Source organism: Heterocephalus glaber, unplaced genomic scaffold, assembly GCF_053883595.1.
Source record: "Heterocephalus glaber isolate CG9 unplaced genomic scaffold, H.glaber_assembly_v1.0 deba00001472, whole genome shotgun sequence".
NCBI lineage: Eukaryota > Metazoa > Chordata > Mammalia > Rodentia > Bathyergidae > Heterocephalus > Heterocephalus glaber.
The window spans coordinates 33,275,998-33,282,162 of NW_028258315.1; the positions used below are offsets into that span (position 1 = coordinate 33,275,998).

General features: G+C 37.7%; 1 pseudogene; it reads right to left on the reverse strand.

The window, feature by feature from the left end:
* Positions 1-2,790: 2,790 nt before the first annotated feature.
* On the reverse strand, positions 2,791-5,671 carry LOC101718714 (little elongation complex subunit 2 pseudogene; annotated as a pseudogene).
* Positions 5,672-6,165: the final 494 nt, after the last annotated feature.

Below are 6,165 nucleotides of genomic sequence, written 5' to 3' on the forward strand. Positions count from 1 at the left end.
ACTACTACTCACCTGCTTTCTGTCACTGTGGATCACTTAGCACCTTCTAGAATCTCAGATGGATAGAGTTATATAGTATGTACTATTTTTATCTGGCTTCTTCCTCTCAGCATAATTATTTTAAGATTTATGCATTTTGTAATCTGTATAAGTCTCCCTTTTTAAAAAATTGCTGAAAACTCTTTCAGTGTATTGGTACACAATAATTTGTTTATCCAGTCACCTGTTTGTGGATATTTGTATTCATTTTTCCAATTTTTGCCTGTTAGGAATAATCCTGTTGTGAATAGTATACACTAGTTTTGGTAAAGACATTTTCTTTTTTTAAATTTTATTTTATTGGTACATTTCAGGTATACAATATAATGATATTTATCATAGGAAATTTGCAACTTTACATAATCTCCCTTGGTTCTTATTTTTCCCCTTCCCTTTCCCTCCCTTCAACCCCTCCATCTCTCCCTACTTACAATGACTTTGTTTCCATTTTTTGATTTTCTCATATTAATTCCATTCCCTTCTTTCTTTTCCCCTACCCCTCCACTTCCCCTTCCCTTTTGCCCCTTTTCTTCCTATCTCACATTATCTATTATAACTTTGGTCCATATTTACACTTTCAGTTTTTCACACTAGAGAAACTATTCGGTATTTACATCTGTGTCCTATTTATTTCACTTAAGAGTATGGCCTCAATGTGCATCCATTTAGCTATAAATGTCTCTAGTTTCTCATTCTTTATGGCTGAGTAATACCCCATTTTATAAAATAAAAAAAAAACACATTATTTTTATCCAGTCTCCACTTGATGGGCAATTGGGCTACTTCCAAGCTTTAGCTATCACCAGTTGTGCTGCCATGAACATGGGTGCACATATATCACTGTGGTATGATTTTTTTTAATTCTTTGGGGAAGATAACCAGCAGGGAAATAGCTGGGTCAAATGGGACTTCTAGTCTTAGTTCTTTGAGGTATCTCCATACTGATTTCCACAGTGGTTGCACCAGTCTACACTCTCACCAGCAGTGGAGCAGGGTTCCTCTTTCCCCACTGCTCTGCCAGTATTTGTTATTGGTTCATTGCATGATAGCAGTCATTCTTTCTGGGGTGAGGTACAATCTCAGCATTGTTTTCATTTGCATCTTTTGAATGACCAGTGATATTGAACATTTTTTCATATGTTTATTTGCTATTTCTACTTCTTTGAGAAATGTCTATTCATTTCAGATGCCCATGTTTGGATTGGGTCTTTACATTTGAGAGGTCTGATTTTTTTAAGTTCTTTACAGATTCTAGATAGTAGGCCTTTGTCTGAGGAACAGCAGGTAAAGATTTTTTCCCACATTGTGGGTTGTCTCTTCACACTGCTGGTGGTTTCTCTTGCTTTGTAGAAGCTTTTAATAAGAAGAGATCCCACTTGTTGATTGTTTGTGCTAGTTCACAGGCAACTGAGCTTTTGTTCATAAAATCTCTTCCTACACCAATGTGTTCAAGAGTTCTACCTAACCTCTGTTTCAGCGGATTCAGCTTTTCTGTTTTAATATGTAGATATTTAATCCATTTCAATTTTAATTTAGGGCATGGTGAGTGATATATGTCTAGTTTTAATCTTTGGCAAGTTGAAAAGTTTTCCAGTACCATTTATTTTTTTAATTTTTTTACTAATAATTATTCATATTTTATAATTAAAAATAAATTCAAAACAAAACTTGATAGTTACAGATAAAAATTTTCAACTTACTTATCATATCTGAGAAGATTTTTTAGACCTAATTTCTTATATTACACAGAACCCATAAAAAATTCCCCAAACAACACAGATATTGCCTTGGATTACAAAATTTGTATTTCACAACTTACACTAATCGTTTTAGTGTACATGAAAGAATGGGCTGCCAAAATTCAACAGGTCTGGGTCCATAAAGTCCAAATAAGCTACAGTAACATTGCTGGATCCCAATGTCTTCTGAACCTGTGGCCTTGGAAAACCTGATTTAACAGATGAGGACAAATATAGCTTATACTTTATATGACACCAACCACGCTGGTTGGAAAAGTAAAAGATGATTTCTGGAGACTCCCTCGCCTCTGTGGCACAGGGTACTGTGATACTCAGCTGGAATCCGTGCCAAGAAATGGGTGCTTGTTGCCAAACCTGTTAGACGGCAAAAGGTTTTTCCCCCTGACAAACGGATGGTTGCCCAACATGAGAATATTAATTTGTGACTTTTCAGAGGAAGGAAGTATTTTGTTTTTGCTTTTGATGTCCGCAATATAATTTCAATAGGTTTTCAGGGTATTGCCTTTATTAATGTACAATCATCATCACTTTAAAGTAGTATAAAAAACTCAAACTCAGTCAGAGACATGGTGTACAACATTCATAATTATTTCTGGCAGTGGCAGTATTTCACCTTTTGATCTGCAGAATGTGATGCAACTCAAATTACTGACATAATACATAATGATAAATGTATTACATAATGACAATACATAATGATATATAATACATATATAATGATATATAATACATAATTACATACTGACATAATACATAATGATAAAAAAACAAAGTATTTTCCTACTTACAATTTTTAGGGAAGGTCTACTATAAAAATGCTTCTCTTCTTTATTTCCCTGCCATGATAAAGTGAAGCCATACCTAGCTCCTCCTCAGGCTTGAGGGTGAAGAGCACACCACCCTGAGGAAGTGCAAACATTCCTCCTCTCAGCCCATACATTTTTTTCAAGGCACTGTGGACTCTTAAAGGTACCAAAAAGAAAAATGCTCCTCTCACCAACTGCTCTTTTGGGCACGCTTCCCCTCAAACTTTCAAAATTAAACAATTGTTCCACCTGGTTTGTGTAAAATTTCACTTTCCATGACATAGCCCTAAGTTATTTTTCTTTTATTTGAAGCCACTCCTTCATTTTCAATTTGCTGAGCAGGCAAACAACTGCTTCTGGTTTCCACGGAACCTGGATTCCTTGGGCTGCGGGTGGGCATTCTTATTCCAGCAACCATCTGGGATGGTGTAGGACTGGCAGATTTCAGTGGAAAAGTACAAGGTATCTGTCCGTGATGGATGTGATATGGGAGCAGGAGACTGGGGTCTAAGGGGACCCAGGGGACTGAGAGGCTGGAAGGCCCACTGGGGAGGTTGCAATGTGTTTTGTACAGATTATACGCTGTCCTCTTAACTTTTCCATCCGAGGGCTTGTAGAACAGGAGTGAATAATCTTCTGCTGCATGAGACAACAGGTAGGACCCCTCCTGCAAGCTACTTAATTTTTTCAGAATGTGTTGGAGTACGTTAAATAAACTTGAAATCTTGAGTGCTGAAAGCTTTTCTTTTAATTCTTCAAAGGTAATTTCTTCTAGGAGAAAAAGCTTTGAAGTAAATGCATCAATATGTCCAACATAAAATGAGCAGTTAGAATGCAATAAACTTTCAGTCCATAAGTGACAAAGTTCACTTTCAGTCAAAGCTTCCACTCCACAACAAGCTTGATATTCCACTTTGGGTAGTACGTACACTGGAAATTGTCTTCTGGTTTTCTCCCGTTTTTTCAGAACGTGGTCTTGTTTCTATCCTCTGGACCCTGCAATGCACGAGTAACAACAGGTCTTGAAGGCTGAATAACTTATACACAAAATTTCCTTCTTTAGGAGCTAGATATTCTGATGTATCTTCAACATAGTCCTGAAGTTCAAATGGCAATTGTCCTTTTGGTTTCTGAAATGCAGAAGGCCACCCAGATTTTGGCCAACTAGAGGCATGTAGAGGAGCAGCAGGAGGTTTCTCTGAAACAGGTGGCTATTTAGCATTTTCTAGGTTCATTAAGGTCAATTCAGGTTCTTTTCTGGAAATTGGCTTTAAGAGTTCAGTCTGCATTTTTAAAATTTGTCCAACTGGATCAAATTCTGTATATACACGTTGGACAGGTCTTTTAAAACACACAATTCTTCAGGATTGTGAATAGTACTAGCCTGGTTTCTTACAGAATCCTTTCCCGAGGAAGAATTTGGACTTGCTGGTCTAGAATTTAAATTAGAATCCAAAACGGCTGTTTTTCCATCACTATTATTTTTACACTCTGTTTCAATGATTAAACAGTCTTCATCCGTATCACTACTGCACAGAGTTACTGTTTCAGTTCCAGCTGTTTCTGATGTGGCAGGCTTTTCCTTTGAACTGTCTCTGTTGTCTAGGACATTTAGCCTTTCATCAGCAGCACATACCACATCCGTAGCCATATCATTTGCATCAGAGTTTTGAATTTCCTTAGAACTTTCCAACTGTAAGGCATCAGATGTCTTTAAGTCATTATCTTGCATCACAGACTTGTTGGAATTGGATACTTTTTTGCCATGTGGTCCACGTCCCTGGTCATCTTTATTTGTGCACTCTTTGGGGCCACTTGCCATACTGACCAGCTGTTCCTTCTTCTGTAATTGTTCCATCAGAATCCGAGATAAACTTCTGGTATCAGCAGAGGGATTTCCTAGAGGTGGTGCCACAGGGGTAGCAGCTGCTTTGGGGGCTGTCATGATGGGTACTGGGCAAGTACTTGCTGGACTAGGTGACTTTGATGATTCTGTCATGGTTACTCCAAAAGTTTCAAGTTCTGCAACATCATTATCAAAATCCAGATCCAAATTTTCAAGAGTCTCAATTTTTTGGTACTCATTAACTTCACTGGATGTGTCCATTTCAGATATGTACTCTTCAGGTCTGTCCATAAATACTGCAGAAACTGGAACAGATGTGTTTTTAGACATCATGAATTTTAATGGAATTTCATGGAAGACTTGATTTCTTTGTCTCTCATTGTCATTTTCTTCTGAGGAAGTGGGGAATTAATATAAATTACTTTAATTGGTTTGGAACCTACAACAGGTATAACTTGAACACAAACTGGAATTTCTCACTGTTCCTTGTAGTCTGGTCCATGATTATTTAATAAGGTAAATAGTGACTGGCTAGTCAGAGCTATCTGAGGATGATATCTTGAAACAAGCTTCTCTGCATTGGGATCTTTATTAATAGCATAGTGCATACCTTCAGTGATTTGTTCTGGGGTTTTGATGGGAGATACTACTTTTTGAGAGCTTCAATACAGTAGGCATTGAGGGGAATACTGTTTTCACAAACTTTACATTGCCCAAAGCAAGAAAGGTTTTTTCTAATTTTAATCATGCCTCTATTCTGAATGGGAAGAACCCAATTAAGCTGGTGACCTCATGAAGAGCATAAAATTCTGGATGCTTTTTCACTTGTTCAATGAAAGCTCTTAAAATTTGTTCTGTGAGGAGACGGGCATCATAAGACAGCATGTGATAATCCTGTGCACATTTCTTTGCAGAATTTTGCAAAAACTTTAAGAATTCAGAATCTTCTTCATTCACATGTTTTTTCATATCCAAGTACTGTAAGTATTCATTTTTATTGATTCCAACAGCTTTGGAATTTGCAGGAATCTTTGCATATTTAACCAACATGTCCACATAATTCCTCTGCACTCTCTGTTAGATAAAATATATAATTCTTTTAAATTTGGAGCCATAGAATGTTCTTTATAGTTTTCTAGAGAGAAAAATGTTTTCAGGCCATTTTGGGGGGAAACATTCCAGTTCAGCTTTGCTTCATTCATGGATATACAGGAGCTCATTTTCCTAGATTTCTGCTTCACTCTAGCACACAATTCTGTTACCTAGCAGCTAAGGCTTCAAGATAGGCAGGATCTCTCCAGCATCTATTCAACTCATGCTAGGCAGCTGCGCAGGCCCTACCACTGATCCCACACCACACATGCTCCATCCCAATCCTTTTCCAGCACCATTTATTAAAGAGGCTGCCTTCCCTCCAGTGCAGGTGTTTGGCTCCTTTGTCAAAGATAAGGTGGCTGAGTGTCTCTCCAGTTGTTTCTGCATCTTCTAATCTGTTCCACTGGTCCTAAAGTCTGTTTCTTTGCTAGCACCATGCTGTTTTTATCACAGTAGCTTTGTGGTATAGTTTCAAGTTGGCGGTCGTAATACCACATGCCATGTCTCTGTTACCTAGAATTGCTTTTGCTATTCTGGGTCTCTTTTTGTTCCAAATGAATTTTTGGATTGTTTTCTCAAGGTCCATGAAGTATGGTGCTGGGGTCTCAACTGGGATTGC